Below are 24,046 nucleotides of genomic sequence, written 5' to 3'. Positions count from 1 at the left end.
ATTTCTCATAAATAGTCCACATCGTGAGATCTACCCTCGGCCTCGAGGCACCTATGGCGTGCCCCCCTAACGGATGGTGTTTAGGTAGGTCAATATCAAGGTGGATGGAGAGAGTGTTCATAGTAAATGGGAGCGGGAAGTGCGACAGCGTATCCCTCGGTCTCCCTTGTTGGATTGAATAAAGTTATTACGCATCGCCTCGAGGCACCCTGTGAGTGTCTTGCTAAAGGATGACAGTTTTGCGCATTTCTTTATTTGATCTCCTGTAAGAGGATAAGGTAACTTAGTCTCTTGTTCTAATCTACTTTTTCTCTACGGTGGGCTCATTAGGGCGGGACTCTGGCACCGAAAGCAAGGGGTCACGCTTACGCGAAATTGTTAAAGGTTAACAGTTCTGGATCGAATCAATGGTGGCTGTTAGGTTCAATTCCAAGAGTTGGTTCTGCCTAATGGTTGAGAATGTTTCATCCCAGCGAAGGGGCATCTAATCACCCCATCGGTGACGTTTGTCCTGCCTCATTGGGGCATCATTGCAAAATAGAAGTCTTTAACTTAGGGTACTTGAAATTGTTTTGCAAAACTAATTGGTTAAATGTGGTTTAGCAAAATCTAATAAAGTTTTGTTTGTATTTTTACCAATAAGTTTTAAAAATGGCAACAACCACGTTAGCTTTGCTTAGCGCCAAAAATTAACTAGCGACAATTTTTCGACATGGAAACACATGATCACGACGATTCTTATCATCAAGGATCTTATGTTCACTCTTACGGAGGTCTATCCTTCTATTTAAGCTCCAAATGCTGCTCGAAATGTTCAGGAGGAATACGAGCAATGAACACGGGCGAATGAGAAGACTTGAGCCTACATCTTGGCAAGGCTTTCTGAAGTCTTGGCCAAGAAACATGAGCCCATGGTCTCAGCATATGAGATCATGGAGCCCCTGTGGGGATGTTTGGACAACCGTCTAAACAGCTTATGCATGAGGCTCTTAAGTATATTGATGCGTTGGTTTATCATGCGATGATGTGTGGATGCGATGATCATACAAATTTTCCTAACAAAGCTTAAGTATAAGCCTTCTTAGGTTTCTGGTAAGTCCAGTGTCGAACACATGGACTACTAAATAGATATGTGACAGACTCTCTGGTTCTATTGCTGTGGTGATAAAGAAGTAGATCGTGTTTTGATTTAGACTTTCCTATGCGATGGAGTTGAACGCGGAGTGATGAAAGTGTAGTCTTATAATAAGTATGCGATGAAGGGGTTGAAAAGCGATTTAGCTAACATTTCTCAAGGTTGTGTACAAGTCATGTGATCATGCTATACACAAATATTAGTATTATATTTCTCAATGCATAATGCCATATTTCCTATTTCTAGGATGCATACGATGTGTATGGAAAGCAGCAAAGAGAACTTATCTCTAAGTCTCTACTCTTGCTTATGCGATCTAATCCGACTCTCTCAAGCCTAGATTCTATCTTTAGACTATTCTCTCATGTACTTCCAAATGATGAATGATGCATACATAAGACAAGATGATTGCATAAAATGCATAGCTTAAGTCATGCTAGCTAAGTATTTCTTAACCCATTCACAAATTTGTGGTCCTATGAATGTGCGAGCCCGAGGTGGCTATGAGTATTTTATCAGTTTCACTGATGATTACTCTAAGTATGGGTATGTTTGTCTTATGCAACGGAAGTATGAATTCTTTGAAAAATTCAAAGAGTTCAAGGCTGAAGTTGAAAACACTTGGACAGGCAGATTAAAACACTTCGACTGGATTGAGGTGCAGAGTTTTTGGACTTGGGATTCCAGAACTATTTGATAGAACATGGAATCGCTTTCCAACTCTCAGCACCAGGTACATCTCAGCAGAATGGTGTAACAGAGAGGAGAAATGAACCTTGTTGGACATGGTTCGTTCGATGATGAGTTACGCTTCCTTACTGGACTCATTTTGGGGTTTCGCAGTGCAGCCTGCGATATACATACTCAACTATGTTCCCTTCAAGAGTGTTGTGAGAACACCTTTGGATTTGTGGATCAGGCGTAAAGCTAGTTTATGTCATTTCCGCATTTGGGGTTGCCTTGCACATGTGCTTGAGGCTAATCCCAAGAATTTGGAACCACGGTCGAGGTTATCCCTCTTTGTAGGCTACCCCAAAGATACACGAGGGGTTATTTTTATGATCCAATGAAACATAGGGTGTTTGTTTCAATGAACGCTACTTTCCTAGAGAAGGATCATATAAGGGAGCACAATCCATGAAGTAAAGTCGTGTTGCGTGACCTTTCCAATGAAACTACCGAAATTTCAACAAGAGTTGTTGAAGAGCGTATTACATCAGCAAGAGTTGTTGATGCGAGTTCATCAAGTAGGTCGGTTCCACCTAAAAAGTTTAGGGAACCTTGACGTAGTGGGTGGGAGGGTTGCGAACTTGCCCGTTCTCTGTCTGGGTTTCATGGAAATCCTTGCTATGGTAGCAGATGGCAATGTTGAGGATCCGTAGTCTTATTAGAAGGTAATGGAGGATGTTGACTGAGATGAATGGGTCAAAGCCATGGATCTCGAGATGGAGTCGATGTACTTCAACTCAGTATGGGATCTTGTAGATCAGCTTGATGAGGTGAGACCTATAGGTTGTAAATGAATCTATAAGCGCAAAAGAGGTGCTGATGGGAAGGTACAGACCTTCAAGGCTCGACTTGTGGCAAAGGGTTATACCTAAGTAAAAGAAGTCGACTATGAGGAGACTTTCCTGCCTGTTGCTATGCTAAAGTCGATCCGCATCCTCCTGTCCATTGTAGCTTATTATAACTATGAGATCGGGCAAATGGACGTCAAGAAGGCCTTTCTGTATGGCAATCTTGAGTAGACCATTTATATGGTGCAACCCGAGAGATTCATAACCCAAGGTCAAGAGCAAAAGGTTTGCAAGCTGAATCGGTCCATTTACGGGCTGAAACAGGCGTCTCGATCTTAGAACATACGGTTTGATACTGCGATCAAGTCGTATGGCTTTGACCAGAACGTTGATGAACCTTGTGTCTATAAGAAGATCATTAACTCTTCAGTAGTCTTCTTAGTGTTGTATATATATGATATATATATGATATACTACTCGTTGGGAATGATGTAGGTCTACTGACTATAGTTAAGAACTAGTTAGTGACCCAATTTCAAATGAAATATTTGGGAGAGGCTCAATTTGTTCCAAGTATATAGATCTTTTGGAATCATAAGAATAAAGTGCTAGCACTATCTCAGGCATCGTACATTGACAAGATGTTGTTTAAGTACTCGATGCAAGACACCAAGAAGGGCCTACTGCCATTCAGGCATGGAGTCACTTTGTCTAAGGACATGTGTCCTAAGACGCCTCAAGAGATTGAGGAGATGGGATGGGTCCCATATACGTCTGCCGTTGGCAGTTTGATGTACATGATGCTCTGTACTCATCCAGACATCTGCTACGCTGTGCATAGTCAGTAGGTATTAGTCTAACCCAGGCTAGGGTCACTGAACCGCAATGAAGAACATTCTAAAGTATCTTCAGAGAACGAGGGACTACATGCTTATGTATGGATCCAGGAATTTTGATCCTTACTGAATACAACGGTTTCTGACTTTCAGACTGATAAGAACTCTCGCAAGTTCACATCAGGGTCAGTCTTTTACTCTTAACGAAGGAGCTGTAGTATGGCAAAGCACTAAGCAGGGTTGCATCACTGACTATCCACTATGAAGGCGGAGTACGTAGTGGCTTGTGAAGTTGTTAAGAGGCTGTCTAGCTCAAAGAAGTTCTTTATAGAACTGGAAGTTGTTCCATATATGTCTAGGCCCATTACCCTTTATGTGTGATAATAGTGAGGCAGTGCGAACTCCAAGGAGCCGAGGAGTCACAGGCGCAGAAAACACATAGAGTGGAAGTATCATCTGATCCGCGAGATAGTGCATCGAGGAGACGTGATCGTCACGAAGATCACTGGGGCACAATTTTGCTGACCCATTTACGAAGGCTTTCACGGCTACAGTGTTTAAGGGTCACCTTCAAAGCATGGGTCTACAGGATCGCCCGCGGCTAGACTAGGGCAAGTGGGAGATTTTCTTGTGCTGGGCTTTTATGCCTTAGTTTATTGTTTTGTACTAGTTTTATGTACACCTCACTTCACTTTAGGACAAATGGGAGATTGTTAGGGTTGATGCTCTAAAGTCTCGTGTTCTATAGTTTGTAAACAGTTTGTACAGACGCTTGTGTTGTATAATATATGATATTTTACTTCACATCTTGTTTTTACTTAGTTGTATGTTTTATTTACTTTACACAAACCAATAAATGTAAAATCCCTGGTTATCTATATGTAACTTAAGCATGTATGTGGTGACATACAAGTGGATCATGTCTTGAGTGATAACCAAAATGGTCTGTAGTATATGGATATAGGAGGGAAACCTTATCCTAGTAATGCTACGGATGCGGCCCGCTTTGTGGAATGGTCACAAGTGTTGTGACTTGTCACAGATCGTCTGATTCTGATCATTCGTGTAGGGGACATGCAAGCGGAGGCATCCTATACAAAGAGTTTGTATAAGACTTGACCACAAAGTGTTAACGTCTCGTTATATAACACCGTTCATGACAGAGACTTCACTTCACTAGGATGACCATAGGTAACATGACCTCAATCCTAAGTGAGTTGGGAACTCCTGCCATTGAGTGCAGTCCTTTGATTTGTATGGGTGCGAGTGGCCAGGTCGCTGATTCAAACCTACCATTTTAGGGATTCGTCTGATTTGGGAGCTGGGAACTCAACTACACAAGATGGAATTCACTCCTTCCCCAAGATAGGGGCAAGTAGATAGATAGCTCCCTTAAAGACTAATTCCAGGGCTTGAACGATGTGGCGCCACACATCTTCTCTTGGCTCGAAAGGTGTTCACACATAATTGGACTATGTTGTATTGTTCATTAGAGGAATTAGTAGAACTTAAGGTGTGAGATGTAACTACAGGGGTAAAACGGTAAATTGGCACAGCTGTACATACGAACATCTGTGAAGGGTCATCGTACTCATGATTGGTTATATCCGATGGATACAAAAGTATATCTGTGGTAAGAAGAGTTCAGCTGTTGGTCTTTAGTAGAATGCCAAACAGTTAACGGATGGTGGATCTCGTGGCTAAAGAGTTTAGTCAGCTATTCACGTACAATTGGAGCTTCGAGCCACAAGTCCATTAGGTCCCCTAGGTAGCTTGGATAAAGTCGAGAATCAGTGTTTGGGTCTGTAACGACCCGAGTTTAGAAGGGGTACATGAATGAACCGATATCACATCTGAATGAGAGGGATCCTGAGGACATGAAAGTATGGTTAAGAAAGGCTTAAAAGAATTGAAAGTTACTATCTATACCAACAAGGTGCACCTTCCTTTTCTAGGATGCATGTGAGTGAGGACAAAACATCCTAAAAGGACCCGTATGGAAAGAAAGGAAGTTAATAAATAAAGTGGAATAAGGAAAAGAATAAAATAAAATTTATTTTATTTCCTTTTAAGTTTTAAGTTTTTTTAATTATTATTATTATTTTTTTATAAAAACAATTTTTTCCCTACTTCTTCTTCCTTACGTTTCTCGAGCCGCCAGACCCCCCCTGAAACTCTTATTTTCCTCCTTGTGCTGCTGATTTGACCGACCATTCAGCCACCCTAGTCAGTCGTGCCTCCAGTCATGCCACCATGGACCTCGCCTGCTGCTCATGAAGTTTACTAAACGATCACCTAGCGTGTCGCATTTTCAAAACGATCGTATACCTTTTACTAGACGATCGCTTAGTAAAACCAACACGATTGTGTAACTTTATCTAAACGATAAGCATTCTACTATATGATAGCATTCTCTCCCACTTGCTTATCGTCTACATGATCTTCCTTTCCTGCTACCTCTACCAAATTCACCAAAGACCACACTTTGGATTGTCACTCTGAGAATACCAAAGGTTCCAACTGGTGGTGTTGTCCCCATTGCTTACTTGTTCATGCTTGTTTGTGTTTCTGTCGTTCGTGTAGACGATCGTGCTGTCGTAGTGTTGGATCGACACCATAATGCAGCGGAAGGGAACAGGATCCATAAGCATTCTAATTCATTAATTTTGGTTGAAAAGAAACATGCTAAAACAGAGTATAATGGGTTTCAAGAACATACCTTGACCGAACCATCGAAATCTCTATTTCCAACTGCTAAATCCTCCAAATCCTTGTGTAGAGCACCACAAGATCTTCTCTACTATCCTCTTGGTGCTCTAGATTGAGTTGTGGGACTCAACTGGAATCAAAGAGAATATGAAGAAAGCTCATTGAATCAACCCATTGAAGAACATCTTTTTCATCTGAATTTTTCCGCAAAAATTCAATCAGTTCCTCATCAATTCTTCACTCCAATCTCTTCAATATATTACAAATTATGCAAAGAGATGTATTGCATGGGATGCAGCTCATGCTTGGAGTAAACCAAAGGAAAAGGTAGGTTCCTTGTAAGCTAGTTGGAGATGAACATGAAAAACCCATTTTCAATTTTGTGTAATTTTTCAATTTCCAAAATCTATTTTGATTTTAAAATCATATTTTATTTCTAAAATCAAAATTTATTGATTTTACAAATTAATTTTCTAATGAAATTAATAAATAATTATTTAAACAATTTAAATAATTCTAATTAATTTAATATCCAATATTAAATTAATTTTTACACAAATTCATCTTCATATATTTAAATCATATTTAAATATATTTTCTCCAGTTCTGTTTGATTCTAATTTGAACATTTCAAATTAACTTATCACGCTATTCTAGGCTAATCCATTTCTGAGCTAGTAGGGGGACCTCATGAACCTACAGATCAAGGGCTCCAACGATCTGAGATTAATCGGCTAAACTCATTAGACTGATCTAACCCCCATTCGTTAACTAATGGGTCACTCCACTAAAGCCCATAGTTGAACTCCCCTCATTGTAGATATATTATGTCCACTTGATATAACCATGATTAGTAAGTTAACCCTTCACAGGTTGTTCGTAATAACGGCTGGGTCAAATCTCTGCTTTACCCCCGAAATTATCTTTTGTTCCTTAAGTCCTCAATGATCCCCTAATGAATAATTGTTTTATGATCCAATCACAAAACCGAGTCCCTCTCATACTAAATAAGAGGGTGAGATCCCTTGTTCAAGCCCCAGAATCAACACTTAAGGGAGCAACCTCTCTACTATCCCTAAAGCGAGTAGGAGTGAATTCCCTCTTGCACCTTATGTTCCCAGCTATCTATCCAGTCTTACCCTTGAAATGGCAGTCATATTGAGCCTGTGCTGTTGAGCCAATCCTCACCTATGCAAATCTAGATGCAATCCCAGATAAATAGGAGTTCATAATTAGCTCAGGATTAAGGTCAAGTTACCTAGGTCATTGCTTTGAAATAGTTAGTCTTAAACAGTAAACCGTTATAAATTAAGAGTGACTCATTTCGTGGTCCAATCTTGTACAAACCCTTTTGCACAAGGACACCCCTACTCTTCATGTCCAGCATGAACGAATTAGAATCACTTCGTTTGTAGCACATAACTCCTAGTAAAACCTACAAAGCAGGTCGTATCCAATAGTTACCAGAATAAGGAACCCAACCTTATCCATGTACTATAGATCATTTTGACTATTTACTCGAACCTGATCCACCTTAATATCTCCACATAAAGTTCAAGTACTCATCCAATAGTCAAGGGACTTTTAGATTTATTGGATTTATATTCAAGCAATAGATCCATTCAATAACACCTTTATTGAATTTTCAGAATAAGCTCCATTGTTTACATACCACGAGTTTTAGGACATAAAACCCAACATGTAGCCGACTGATTTGCTGGGTGATATACTTCGTGTAGAGGTTCTTCTACTGCAATTGAGTTCATTTTTTAAGAGAGTCTTCAACTGGTATGAGAACTCATTCCCTTGTATTTTATTTACCAAAGCATGTCGTTAATTAGTGTTAATTTTCATAACTATCTGTTAGAATGTATGAGTTATATTTCGGTCACAATGAAATCGGAAAGGTTCAAATGCACTCATGGATGCTCTTGCTTAAGAGTTCCTTCATCCACATGAACGATCAGGATAAGATTGTCTTTTACAACTATTATAATAATTACAAAGTGGGTCATAACCGTAGTCTCACCAAGATAAGGTACCCAAGCTTATCCATATAATACAAACCATTTAGGTTATTACTTAAACATGATCTACCTGTATGTCAACCACATACATGTTTAAGTTACATGAAATAAACTTGGAACTTAGTTTATTGGATAGTGTTAATGCATATTAAATGTCAAATAAAATAACATCTTATTTTATTAAATAAATAGTTTGTATACAAAATTTACAAACTACGAAACCCATGAGATTTAGGGCATCAACCCCAACAGCTTGACTCTCTAGGGTGTGAATACAGGGGGAAAAGGTGGCTGCCTCGAAGTCCTTAAGGATTTCGAAGTTGTTTTGGTTGGTAAGAAGGTAAATGACTTATTCATTGTGAGGGGGGTTGAAATGGTGAATGGAGCCTGTTGGGAATGGTGTCCTAATTCTCCCAGAGTCTTATAGTTTGTAAATAGTTTGTACACATTGTTATAAATAAAATAAGTGTTATTTTATTTACATTTACTCATATCCAATAAACTAAGATCTATGGTTATTTTATGTAAACTTAATCATGTGTTTGAGACATACAAGTGGATCATGCCTTAAGTAATAACCTAAATGATTTGTAGTATAAGGATAAAGGAGGGATACCTTATCTTGGTGACACTACGGATACGACCCGCTTTGTAGATAGCTACAAGTATCGTAACGTGCTACAGATGGTCTTATCCTGACCATTCATGTGGAAACATGCGAACGGGGGTGTCCTATACAAAGAGTTTGTATAAGACCGAACTACGAGATGATTAGTCTCTTTATATAACATCAATGATAATTGAGACTTACATTTCACTAAAATGACAATAGGTGACATGACTTTAATCTTGAGTATTTTTGGAACTCCTGCCTATAAGGGCGGTTCTTTGATTAGTATGGGTGAGAGTGGCCAGATTGCCAACTCAACAAGTCTACCTTTTTGGGGATTCGTCTGATTGGGGAGCTGGGAACTCAGTTACACAAGACGGCATTCACTCCTTCCCCAAAGCAGGGGTAAGTAGATAAATTGCTCCCTTAAGGGTTGATTCTGGGTCTTGAACATAGTGGCCACATCCTCTCTTTGGAAGAGAGGACCCAGTCATAGGAAGACTATGACTTATTGTTCATTAGAGGAATCAGTGGTACTCAAGGAGTTAGATGTACTCAAGAAGTTAGATGTAACTACATGAGCACAATTTGTGAAGGGTTATCGCACTATTGATTGGTTATATGGACATAGAAATATATCTGTAGTGCGAAAAGTACAACTGTCGGTCCTTAGTGGGGTGCTCAACAGTTAATGGATGGTGGATCTCGTGACTAAAGAGTTTAGTCAGTTATTCACGTACCGTTAAAGCTTCAAGCTACAGATCCATAAGGTCTGCTTGGTAGCTCAATGGGTTCAAGTTGAGAATCAAATTTTGGGCTAGTTTGAAGTGTTCAAATTAACAAGAGAAAATTCAATTATATGTGATTTAATTAGTATGATGTATGAGATACATTAATTGGAGAAATTAATGTAAATACGATTTACATTAAGTACCATAAAATAGAAAAAGAACTATGGTTTGTATGTTTCATGAGATGAAATATTAAAACTATAGGTTATAAATATAATATGATAAGTTGGTTATCATATTTATTTATAATATATTAATTATATGATAATTAATTTTTTCCTCTAATAACCGATTAAGTGGGAGGTTATTGGAAGTTTTATAGTAACCGTGAGATAAAAAGAAAAATTGTTTTCCTAAATTTAGAAGTTGTTCCATTCGGAAATTACTCATGGAAAAAGCTATCAAGTAAAAGAATTTTAGTAAGCGATAGCGTTGATAGAGACTAAACGATCATGAGAGTTGACTATACGATAGTCATTCAGCTGATCGTTGCTACACGATCGAGTAGCAAAGTCTATGTGATAGGCTTCATTTACTAAACGATCGAGTACATCGTCTACACGATAGACAATTTCATATCTCCCACTTACTCGATCATAGACCTCCTTTCTTCCTCAAGTCAAGATCTTGAGCCCACAACTTCTGGATTCTCACACCAAGAATACCAAGGTAATACTTGTGGTAGTGTCCTTACTCTGTGCGTGAATCGAGTTGGACTCGATTGGGTTTGTGGAGGTTGTGTTCGTTGTTCATGCTGTTGGTCGCAGTTTGTTTATTGCGTTCAAGTGTTGTTGTGGATGCATTGTAGATTGATCAAGGTATTCTTGAAGAATGGTTCTTCAAAGGTACGCATACTCTATCCCTTGAATCACTTGTAGCATGCTGTAATTTTTATATATGCATGACCTGTTAGTTTTCGTTTTAGACTGTAATTGTTTATGTTCAATCTGAATGGAATTTGGAACGATCCCTTCTGTTGCTCATGGAAATCACCGTGTTTGATTTCCTTCAATTGGTATCAGAGCCAGGTTGTTCTGATTTGAAATTCCTTTACTGTTTTGAACTTCTTTTACAGTAGTGGTGGGTTTTAAGTATGTTCTATAATGCGTTTAAATGTTAAATGTGTTTTTAGATGTGTTGATAGATGTTTACGTGATGGTTACCTTTGTTTAAAGCTTTCTTTAAGTTTAGAAAGTGTTAATTTGTAAGGGCCCTTGCGTTTTTTAGCATAATTAACAAGCAATCGAGTCTGTATTCAAAGCGTTTGAAGTTGTTTGAGTCATTTTTTATGAAGTTTCGAAGCATGGAGATGCAGTTCTCATCGAGGAAGAAGACCAAAGGTTGGTCGTATTGTGTAGCCCAGGCTAAAAGATCGTTGAGATTTGGCTAAATGATCATGTAGAAGAGTTCTGCTTGATTGTGTAGTATTTACTAAACGATCGTTTAGCTAATGCTAAACGATGGGGTAAAGAGTTTACTTTATCGCATAGTGTTTGTTGCTCGATCGCATGGATGCTTGAGGTAAATGATCGCATAGAGTTTTAACACTCATCGTTTAATAAAAGGCACGCGCACTAAATGATCGTGTAGCTCAGCATGCTTCATCACATAGTCACTGACTACACAATCACACGGTATACAATACCTTACGCTTGCTTAGCGATCATTTAGAAGATTATGCTTCACCGTATCGTTGTCGTCTACTTGATTGTTTAAGGCTTGCATTGCACGATGTGCTCTGCACGATCACGTGTCTTCATGCTTCATCGCATAGTCAAAGGTACACGATCGTTGCTAATTGATCCTTTATGCTCACATAGCATTGCTAAACGATTGAGTAAAGAGTTTACTCTATCATGTAGAAGATCACAAGGATTTGGTACACGATCAAGGAGACGCGAGCTTTGCCCGGACGGTTCAAGACCCGGTTCGCCTGCTTGAACCGGTTGACTCATTACCCTTTGTAATAGTTAGCTTTGTTTTTTAGGATTTAAGGCTAATTATCCTTGTTCATCAACTTTTACTTAATGTACATGAGATGTGTGTTTGTTTATATGCCATAGTGTATGACATATAGATTTAAAACCCAACTTAGGTTATGCATTTTATTCATGCATCATATATTATAAGTGTTATAATATAGTTATTGGTATGATGAAATTACAAGAAAGAATGCACATGCATCATGAAATATAAGAGTTATATTTATGCATGGATTAAGCATATTCATGCATCATCTTTATATTATATGAGTTATAGTATAAGGGTGTATGGAAGCATGTATGCTTGGTTCATTTCTTTGTTATATAAGTGTTGTATAAAAGTAGTATGCAATGAACAATGCATGGAGCATGACACTTAGGCTTATTTATAAGAGTTATGAATGTCTTGTATGTGTTGCTTTGCATTGTGGATGGTTTTGGTTATTTCTTGTTATAAGTGTTATAATGAAAATTAGAACTAAAATCAATAATAAAGAGCTGCATGCGAACTTAGGTGAACTCAGTTTTAAAAGGGTTTTAAAATTGGATTGAGATAAACCTAAGTTCATGGTTCTAATGAGATTAGCAACCTAAGTTTAATCTTTTAAATCGGTTTAATAGGATTAAATTGATTTCCATAAAAGATTAAATTTATATTAATTCTATCTATAAGGGACTTTTGTCTAAGGTGGGTTCTGTCTAGATTGGGGTATTTAAGTTGATGGAAATGGAACACTCCTACCTGGGAACCTACCTGGAAAGGTGAATTAGATAGATTTGCTACAAGCACGCAACAATTGATTAAAGTTTTCGTTAAAGAGTTTAATGAATGACGATAAAAAGTTGTTCAACTTTCCAAAGTAAGTGTTACTTTTGGGCAAACCTAAAAAGTCACTTAGTTAAAATCGCTAGCCGTCTTTTTTCTAAGTAAACTAAACCCTAAGTTATAAAATACTCAATGGGAGAAAAAGATATATATGATATGTCAATTCCACTCACGTTTCTCCCTTAATGTTCACACCGTGAGATTGATGCTTGGCCTCGTGCTGCCTTGGGAGCATCCCCTTTCGGATGGTGTTTGCATGAGTCAATATCAAAGTGGACGGAGAGAGTGTTTATAGTAAGTGGGTGAAGGATGTGTGTCAACATATCCTGCGGTCTCCTTCATTGGTTTGCACTGTGAGATTTTCTTGCACTACCTTGTGGCACCCTGGGAGTGTCCCCCTTCAGATGGTTTTGTGCAGTTGGTCAATATCAAGGTGAACTCTAGAAATGGATAGGGTCGCTTTAGTTTTTTCCCCAATCGGGTTTTTTCCCTTTGGATTGGCTGCTTGGGGCGGAACTCTAGGATCTAAAATGAAGGGTCGCACTTATGGAAAATTGTTAAGCAAGTTAATGATTTCTTGACCAAATCAATGATGGCTAGTCGTTATAGGAACACGAGTTGTTCTAGTATTAATGACTGGTTGAGAGTGTCTCAATTCAGAGGAGGGATAAATTGACTACCCTTCAGTGGCTTTTATCCTAAACCATTGAAACATCATTGCATATAACGACCTGACCCCCTAGGACTTAAGTTAGGCCGTTACTAAATACATGCATGCATGGAACTTAAAACGACACTCTTTTATGCTGAAATAAATGCTAAGAATATAAGGTAAGTGCAAAAGGTTTCATTAAATTCAAATATCAAAAACAACAATAGGGTACCCATAAATCATAAATGATAATAAATAAGTCTGAAAACGATTCTTAATAGTAAGTTTCAAACATCAAAACTGAAAGTTAAAAAAAACATGAAAAGAAATCTAAATCTCATGAGCAGAAGCATAAAACTAGTCCCAGTGGCTCGATCACGAATTCCACTCGTCCATCGCCGGTGCATCTCTACCCTTACCTGAAACAACAACATGAGAAAGAATGAGTATAAAATACTCAGTAAGTAACCTCACTACTAGGGTCAGATTAGGCATCTATGTCCTCTAGATGCCTACCTCTGGTGGAATATATAAACTATCCTATACCTCATGGGACACATACATACATGAAAAACTGAGTTCTATCCTACTGTACCTAAATATGCCACTACCTCTAGTGAATCCCGAAAGAAATACAATCTGGTGAATCCCGAAGGAAACACAAACTGGTGAATCCCGAAGGAAATACAAACTGGTGAATCCCAAAGGAAACACAAACTGGTGAATCCCAAAGGGAACACAAACTGGTGAATCCTGAAGGAAACACAATATCTGGTGAATCCTGAAGGAAACACAAACTGGTGAATCCCAAAGGGAACACAAACTGGTGAATCCTGAAGGAAACATAATATCTGGTGAATCCTGAAGGAAACACAAACTGGTGAATTTCAAAGGGAACACAAACTGGTGAATCCTGAAGGAAACACAATATCTGGTGAATCCTGAAGGAAACACAAACTGGTGAATTCCAAAGGGAACACAAACTGGTGAATCCTGAAGGAAACACAAATCTGGTGAATCCTGAAGGAAACACAAACTGGTGAATCTCGAAGGAAACACAATATCTGGTGAATCCCGAAGGAAACACAATGTCAGACCCCGCCCCAGATTACTCTTTTAATCCAGATGGAGTGGTGACTGCAGTAGTTACCAACCCTTTTGCTGGCACTTACTGCCTAATTAACCTGTTAAATAGTTTCAAACCCTTAGAAAATATATATCATCAATACACTGTACAATTAATTCAGAACTTAACACATTTATATTACAGGGCTTTTCAGCATTGTTCATACATGACTCTTACAATTTAGTGAGCCCCAACTAGAATACTAGTCACTAGACAGATACATGTGTACTAACTAAATACAGGTTTTCAATTAAGCTTTCTTCAACCTGATTCTTTAAGTGGCAGAGCAGCAGCAGCGAACTCTTTTGGGAACTGACCGCTAGCTGAAAGGAAAACATTTGAAAACATGAACTGGAAGCCCAGTGAGTGACTAACATTTAAGCATAACGTTCATACATAAATTTCATATCAAAACTGAAAGCTTTTACTGAAACATAAACTTGGCAACTATTATTCATGTTATCATCAACATCATATAGCATTTTTATGCTTTGTTGGACTATGCCTTAGCCTATCAGTCTAGAGTGGCCCTCATGCTCACTCTTTATCATCCTTTACTACATTACTACTTAACTAGGAAGGAACATTTTCTGTTCACTTCCTACAATCATAATCTACATCCTTAGTTGGAAGATAACCTTTACTCAATCTCTCAACATCAAACCATGGCTAAATTGGAGTGTTCTCAACACTACCAATAACAACTTTACATTTATTTGTACAATTCTAGTTTAAGTACTGTCATACCTTAGGTACTATTGCTTAGATACCTTCTCCATGTACTTCAGTATCGAGCTGCTCATATACCTTCTCCATGTCCTTCAGTATCGAGCTATTCAAATTCCAGGACAATGCTTCAGTACCTTCTCCATGTACTTTAGTACTGAGCTATTCACATTCTAGTCCAAACCTCCGTACCTTCTTCGAGTACCTCAGCACCGGGCTATTTATACCTGCTTGCATATTCTTATCTCTTAATAACTTAGTTGCCCAAACACATTCCTTACTAACGCATCCTCATGGTCATTGTAAAGTATAACATAAACATAATATTAATGTGAGATGCATTGCTACATAGCTATTTGAGAATAATTGTCATATATAGCTTTCAGTAAAAATGCATTGCTAAACATTCATAAGCTTAAGCAATTGACTTAAAACATTTAAAGCATTTAGAGTCACTCACAGTCTTTGGCAATCTCCTTCAAGTATATGCTTACTGTGTGTTGAACACTTAGCCAAATTCTGAGGCCTTAACTTGACTAGGCAGTAACTTCATTACCATGCGTCCATGCCTTGCATCCATACATTGCGTTAGGCGTTCAAGCCTCCGATGCGTCCAAGTCTTCAGCTCATGCTTACTACCCATCGCATGGCCTTTCGCATAGCAATCTTTGCACCCATCGCTCAGCTCATGCACCCATCTTGTGGCACATCAATGCATGCCCCATGCGTTCGTTCGGTTGTGCCCATCATCCGACTTGTACGACCGTCTTGTGGCACATCAACACGTGCCCCATGCGTTCGTCCGGTTGCGCCCATCATCCGACTTGTGTGCCCATCTGGTGGCACATCGACGCATGCCCCATATGTTCATCTGATTGTGCCTATCATCCAATGCAACCTTGTACTTATGGTTTCAATATGCATTACATGGTCTGATGCTTCTCAGTGCATCCTTGCGCCCATTCAACCTCCAATGCATGTGCTTATCATCCTTGTCAAGCCCTTAAAGCTGCTTGCTTGCACAACCCAAGCAGCTGCCTGCTTGCTCAAGATTCCGATTTAATTTACAATTTTAATAACTAATTTTCCAGGCCTTTTCTCAAGTAATTTCCTTCTACAAACATTCTCTAAATTATCTTAGCAAGCTTAACTTAAAATTTCAGCTCAGAATTCCTTGTGGTTATGCCAGAATCCTTAAATTATCAAGACTAGCCCAACTTACCCGAGAATTCGACCTCCAGCCGGATTCTTCATACTCTAGCTCGATTCTGCTAGAATCTCCCTCTAACATATTAACCTCAACAACTAGACATACTTAGTGTTTGAATGGCTTTGAAATTACTTCATTTTCCTGAGTCAATTTCTCTAACCTTCTGTTTGAAGTCAGACTTCTTCTTTTAAACTAACAGCTGCATGCTTTCCTTTTAACATCAGGCTGCCACCTCATGCTTAGAGGATTATGTCAAACCTGAGTATGACAGCTGGCTTAGCTAATCAATCTCCAAGATAATCTTTCCTTCTTGGCTATTAACGCAAGGGTCAGCTCCCAGGCCAACGCTTGCAACCACATGGCCGCATACCTCCTTCTCAACGCATTGCCCAATCTAGTTAACGCATAGCTCATCTAGAGGCTTTTGCATCCTTCCTTTGGTCGCACATTTCTAAGCCAACGCATTTCCTAGCCCATGCATAGCTTTTATCATATCAACCATGCATTAAACCTTCCTCGCTTCGTAGCATAACACCAAAACATAGGCCGCATGGCGCCAACGCATAGGCTGTATAGTACCAACACATAGGCTGTATAGTACCAATGCATAACACTTTACCAACGCATAGTACCTTACCAATGCATAGTGTAGCACTGCTGCGTCCATCGCGGCATATCATCGTACAACACTGTCGTGTTCATCGCGTCCATCGCGGCATATCATCGCATAGCACTGCCGCGTCCAATGCCGCATGCATCCCTCGCTACATGCCATCCCTCGTCCCATGCCTCGCACCGTATCAACGCATGCCTTCGCCTCACCGCATGCCTTTGGCTGCTTACCAACACATCATAACTTTCACTCATGCATTCACCCTTGGTACCAACACATAGCTTATCCTTACCTTCAACACTTAGCCTCTACAAGCCTTGGTTGCTTCACAGGCAACCTCATGCGTCCACACTTCTCCATCAACGTATGTCTATACTTTGCTTTCATACTTAGCCAAATTTCCTCTTGTTATATAATCTAAATTCACACATCTAAGTATTTCTAATACTTAGAATTTTCTTTCTCCATCTTCCCACTTCCTTTATCTCCTTTCATAATTTTACTTAACACATTTGTTACTTACTTTTGTAGGAAAAATAGAGTACGGGGTTGACACACAAACTGGTGAATCCCAAAGGAAACAAAAACTAGTGAATCCCGAAGGAAACACAAACTAGTGAATCCTGAAGGAAACACAATATCTGGTGAATCCCGAAGGAAACATGGTGGGCATTCTAACTAATCAGTAAAATCACTATCACAATCTCGACATCACAATCTCAACATGGTTCTATAACATACATATATATCTCATCATCATGATTCTACAATATACATATAAATTTCTTCATCATAGCTTTACAACATATGTATGCATCTCATCCTAATCAGATTCAACAGGATGTCCAATAAAAATAATATACTCCAATCATACTAGTATTCAAACATCTCTATGCGCAACTAGCCCTTTAAACTCTCATATCAGCAAGGCATACATAAACATCAAACTATCAATATATCCTCAGTAAATCATATTTGTCAATTCCTGACTCTAGTCATTTCAAACCTCAGTCAATGAAGGAAGACATAAATATCATGCTAACTAATAATTCCCAATAAATCATAATTATCATTGTCGGGCACTAGGCCAGTTCCAGTAGTAAGATTACTTACCTCAACTTGGTAAAAAAACACAAAACAAAATCTCCTTAGAACTTCTTTAGCACACTTGAATCAACCTAAAGTTGTGGCTTGGTCCAAGACAAATTCCAATACTCGATTTAATTAGCCAATCTGATCATGAATTAAATCCAAAATCAATAACTTAATTTTCCCACTATTACTCTCGATCCAAAAGAATAACCATCCAACCACTTATAAAACTTACCGATCTTCACCAATTTTCTGCAAAACAAAATGGTATCTAGCTTAATGGTCAATGCCTCAAAACTTCCAAACCTTGAATCTAAGTTTCAAACCACAGAGAGGTTACTAATTTCCTAAAATCAAAGGGGTGAAATTTACCTCCCAAATTATAAGGAAAAAAATAAGTCTTGCCCAAGGTTTTCCTCAAAATTCCGGCAAAGATCAGGGCAATGGCAACCGACTGCTCGTTGACTTGTGGTTGCCATAGATAGGTAGCGTGTGTTGCTGTCGGACGACATAAATTGTTTAGGCTAGCGACTGGTAGTGAGGGTCTTGCATGAGGAGGGTTTGCGAGAGTAGGAGAGAAGGGGAATTTCTAGTTTACAGATTTTATTTAGCAGTGATTACAAATAAAGCAAAGCTTCAAACAATGATCCATCCATTCAAAATGAAACTCTATATGTCTCGAACAGACTGACCAAATTTGAGCACGATCCAATGTTCAAACTCTGGGAATTGACACTTTTGTGGAAGCAATCGCTGAAAAACCGAATCGCTTTCTCCCCCATTTTTACCTCTTTTCACTCTCATTTAATTTCGAAAAAAATCTCAATTCTTTTACTTTTTTCAAATTTTCAAAGGATAAATAAAATATTTTATCAAAATATCTCCAAAATCTCTAAAGATTCTATTAAATTTAGAAATCAATTAACTTTTCAAATTATCTTAATTTATGCTTCAAAAACCAAAATTAAAGGGCATAAGATCCATAAATTTGATACAAATTAAATTCTTCTAAATATTTAAATCAATTCAAAACCACATGAAATTAATTATCTCTTTTATTTTATTTTTTTTAAGTTGGCCCTAAAACCCAAAATCAAAGGGAAGCAAAATTCAATATTTTCAAGATAATCAGTTCAAATATTTAATCAAATAAATTCAATTTAACCAATAAAAGTTTTTCAATTATTTCAATTTAACCACAATTTTTCAAATGAAAGGGAAATTTAAACTCAATAATTTTAGATAATTAACTTAAATTTTCCTGAAATTCGGGATGTTACATTCTTCCCTCCTTAAGAAACTTTCGCTCTCGAAAGTTCAAGTCCTTAAAGGCTTGTGATACTTAGTTCTTATCTCATCCTCATGTTTCCAAATTTCTTCTTCAGATCGATAATTCTATCAAAGAACTTTTAATTAGCACTATCTCCACGTTTCAAAAAGTCTTCACCTCCTACCATGAATTGTATAACTTATCTGAGATAATACCATGTTACCCTTTAATCTTAAAATAAACACATAACACCATTTAGACCCTCCTTTGCACGAGTCTGAAAATCTCACTTAAATGAGACTCTTGAAGTCCCCATAAAAATACATCACCATAACCTCATAATAGCTGTAACCATTACCTAATGTCAGTTTCTAAGATAAAGACCTTCATAATTGCATACATCTATATTGAGAATGTTCACACTCCATAGAGTGGGTCACCTCACTGTCCATGCAATAGAAAATATCTCTCTTGTGGAATCTCAAGTACAGGATTCAGAATTCGGATTTGGCACCTAATTGCCCTGACAATCCCCTACAACCGAGATACACTATCATATTCAATTCGTAATAGTTGATACAAAATCACGTGAATCATCTTTCTTTCCTAATAAACAAAGCTGGTGTGCTCCAAGGCAAAACATTAAGGCACATATGAAACACTTTGCTAAATGGTTCTTGTATAAATGACTTGGGCTATTCCAACTCTGCTAGAGTCCTTCTATGAGGAGCCTTAAGGATAGGAGTTTCTCTCAACTCAAGTTCATCTCTAGTGGTAGGGGTCATTCTGGGAGAACAAATTTACTCAACCTTAATACTCATATAGCTTGTTTCTTACTTGGAGCTAGATTACTTTCACCTTCAAATAAAATTGATGGCTTCATTAATTCCTTGTTCTAGATATTCATATCCACAATCAAAACCTCAAGACCTTACTAATACCTTTCAACGCCTTCCCCCTCTTTAACGAGGCCTTACCCCTTCCATTTCTATAGTTTTTAGCAACTATTGCTACTAAACATCCTTTCATAAAATGTTATTTCCTTCTATTCTACTATAATTTGAAGAAGATTGCTAAGCACTCTTCCAACGCGTGATAGTCTAGCTTAATCAAATTCTCATGCTAAAATTGAGTTCTATGACCAATAGCTTAGGCAGGATATCCATTCAACCAACAAATACTAAGATCCATAGTTCCAAATAGTAATGAGATTGTTCATACCAACTCTAAAGGTTCGTAAACATATATTTCCTATCTTGGACACCAAACCAAACCTTTGTTCTTAATCTCAAAACATCAATTCCCCTTACCTTCTCAAAACAACAAAATATTTCTCAAATCCTTTCATCTTCCCTTATCTTTTCCAAAACCAATAAATCCAAGATGCTCTATTTCACTTTCCTAGTGAAATATATCTGTACCAAAACATGTGACTATTCTAATCCCTTTTCACAGTCTACAATCCAATAACCTAAGCAAGCTATATATTTATATATATATTTTCGAATAATGCCTACTGCAATCCAAAGTTCCAAATAGTAATAAGAGATTCCTCCTTTACACTAAAACCAACGCCTCTTTTACACTAAAACCAACGCCTTATATCCACTCATATCATGTTTTAAAATCCAAACCATACTTAACTATTTGGGAGTCTTGAACACATTAATTTCCATTTATCCCCCCAAATGAATAAAACCCTTCCTTAAATACTTTTATTTTTCTTCATATTTATCCTTGCTTAACCCAACAACTTGAAGGTGCACTTTTCATTTCCAGAGTGAAACATAATCCCTAAACCAAGACATATGACCCTTTATATCCTTTTCTATAAATCTAAAATTTCATTCCAAACTTGGAACCATAGTAGAGTATCCCCACAAGATCACATTGCTTTTAAACATCAAAACGTTTATCCTTCCTCTTGGTATGGTTAATTAAACTTGAACCTTTTCCTTGCAACAACCACATAGTTCAAACCCAAGCACCTTAAGAATTTCCAATCCAATAACTCATTTTCTCCCATCTAAAGGCAACTATAAATTCAACCATCTTGACATTCCTTGACCAATTCATCTTACCTAGGTCTTGTAAAGAGTTCCTCATACTATCGCTTTATGCTCCATCTAGTAATTCTTCTTCCTTTTATGCACGTTACATAAAGAACCAAAACACCATACATTACTCGCTCCACCAACTTTGATACCATGAAAGTGATCATGACCTATTAATCCTTTCATTTTTTTTTCTTGGAACATTTTGACTTTAATATTTAGTAATTCTTAATAAAATTTATAGTTTCTTCTTCACCTCTTTCTTATCTTATAAAGAAACTTTAATTTCGTAACTAAGAATGTGTGCCTTGTGATAAAGTTCCTTGTAGCACCACTAGTTTTATTCTCGTAATGCAAAACTTAATATTATTCCTCAATGAATTTCCAGTTCATCTACCTTATTTTATAACTTAACCAAATACATCCATTTTTTTCTTTCATGTCATAAGTGCATAACAGTTCATAGTTCTATCAGGTTTCAATATCCCTGAACAGAAATATATGTCCATTTCTAACAGTCCTTCCATGAATTAAACTAACGTCAAATGGCCTTATTATGATTCTTCCTTCTTTCTATAATGCCAAAACAAATTAGCCATCTCATACTAACTTCTTTTAGGTCGTTAAACTAGCAATAACAATCAGTCAATACATAAATCTTAGACATGAAGGCTTTTAAATACATCTTCCATAAAACATTTAATGAAAGAACATACCTGGCGAGGATGAAGGATCCGTGAATAACCATAAAGGACACAAAACCAAGACTTACATCGTAAGTTAGTCTATCGAACCTAAAACTTAGGCTCTAATACCAACTGTAACGACCCAACCCCTTAGGACTTAAGTTAGGCCATTACTAAATACATGCATGCATGGAACTTAAAACGACACTCATTTATGGTGAAATAAATGTTAAATAAATAAGGTAAGTGCAAAAGGTTTTCATTAAATTCAAATATTAAAAACAACAATAGGGTACCCATAAAACATAAATGATAATAAATAAGTCTGAAAACGATTCTTAATAGTAAGTTTCAAACATCAAAAATGAAAGTTAAGAAAAACATGAAAAGAAATCTAAATGTCATGAGCGGAAGCATAAAACTAGTTCCAGTGGCTCGATCACGAATTTCGCTTGTTCATCGCCGGTCCATCTCTACCCTTACCTGAAATAACAACATGAGAAAGAATGGGTATAAAATATTCAGTAAGTAAACCCACTACTGGAGTCAAGTTAGGCATCTTTGTCCTCTAGATGCCTACTTCTGGTGGAACATATAAACTGTCCTGGTCCTCATGGGACACATACATACATGAAAAACTGAGTTCTATCCTACTATAGCTAAATATGCCCACTATCTCTGGTGAATCCCGAAGGAAACACAAACTGGTGAATCCCGAAGGAAACACAATATCTGATGAATCCCAAAGGAAACACAAACTGGTGAATCCCGAAGGAAACACAATATCTGGTGAATCCCGAAGGAAACACAAACTGGTGAATCCTGAAGGAAACACAATATCTGGTGACTCCCAAAGGAAACACAATATCTGGTGAATCCCGAAGGAAACACAAACTGGTGAATCCTGAAGGAAACACAAACTGGTGAATCCCGAACGAATCACAAACTGGTGAATCCCGAAGGAAACACAATATCTGGTAAATCCTGAATGAAACACAAACTGGTGAGCATTCTAACTAATCAGTAAAATCACTGTCACAATCTCAACATGGTTCTATAACATACATATACATCTCATCATCATGATTCTACAATATACATATAAATTTCTTCATCATAGCTTTAAAACATATGTATGCATCTCATCCTCCTCAGATTCAATAGGATCTCCAATAAAAATAATATACTCCAATCATACTAGTATTCAAACATCTCTATGCGCAACTAGCCTTTTAAACTCTCATATCAATAAGGCATACATAAACATCAAACTATCAATATATCCTCAGTAAATCATATTTGTCAATTTCTGGCTCCAGTCATTTCAAACCTCAGTCAATGAAGGAAGACATAAATATCATGCTAACTAATAATCCTCAATAAATCATAATTATCATTGTCGGGCACTAGGCCAGTTCCAGTAGTAAGATTACTTACCTCAACTTGGTAAAAAAACGCAAAACAAAATCTCCTTAGAACTTCTTTAGCACACTTGAATCAACCTAAAGTTGTGGCTTGGTCCAAGACAAATTCCAATACTCGATTTAATTAGCCAATCTGATCATGAATTAAATCCAAAATCAATAACTTAGTTTTCCCACTATTACTCTCAATCCAAAAGAATAACCATCCAACAACTTACAAAACTTACCGATCTTCACCAATTTTCTGCAAAACAAAATGGTATCTAGCTTAATGGTCAATGCCTCAAAACTTTCAAACCTTGAATCTAAGTTTCAAACCAAAGAAAGGTTACTAATTTAACCCAAAATCAAAGGGGTGAACTTTACCTCCCAAATTATAAGGAAAAAAATAAGTCTTACCCAAGGTTTTCCTCAAAATTTTGGCAAAGATCGGGGCAATGGCAACTGCGTGTCGACTTGTGGCTGCCATAGATAGGTAGCGTGTGTTGCTGTCGGACGACATAAATTGTTTAGGCTAGCGACTAGTAGTGAGGGTCTTGCATGAGGAAGGTTTGCGAGAGTGGGAGAAAAGGGAAATTTCTAGTTTATAGAAATTATTCAAACAACGATCGAACCGTTCAAAATTAAACTCTATATGTCTCGAACAGATTGGCCAAATGTGAGCACAATTCAACGGTTCAAACTCTAGTAATCGACAATTTTGTGGAAGTTGTCGCTGAAAAACCGAATTGCTTTCTCCCCCATTTTTTACCTCTTTTCA

The sequence above is a fragment of the Benincasa hispida genome, chromosome 7 (genome assembly GCF_009727055.1).
Source record: "Benincasa hispida cultivar B227 chromosome 7, ASM972705v1, whole genome shotgun sequence".
NCBI lineage: Eukaryota > Viridiplantae > Streptophyta > Magnoliopsida > Cucurbitales > Cucurbitaceae > Benincasa > Benincasa hispida.
This window is presented reverse-complemented; position numbering follows the sequence as displayed.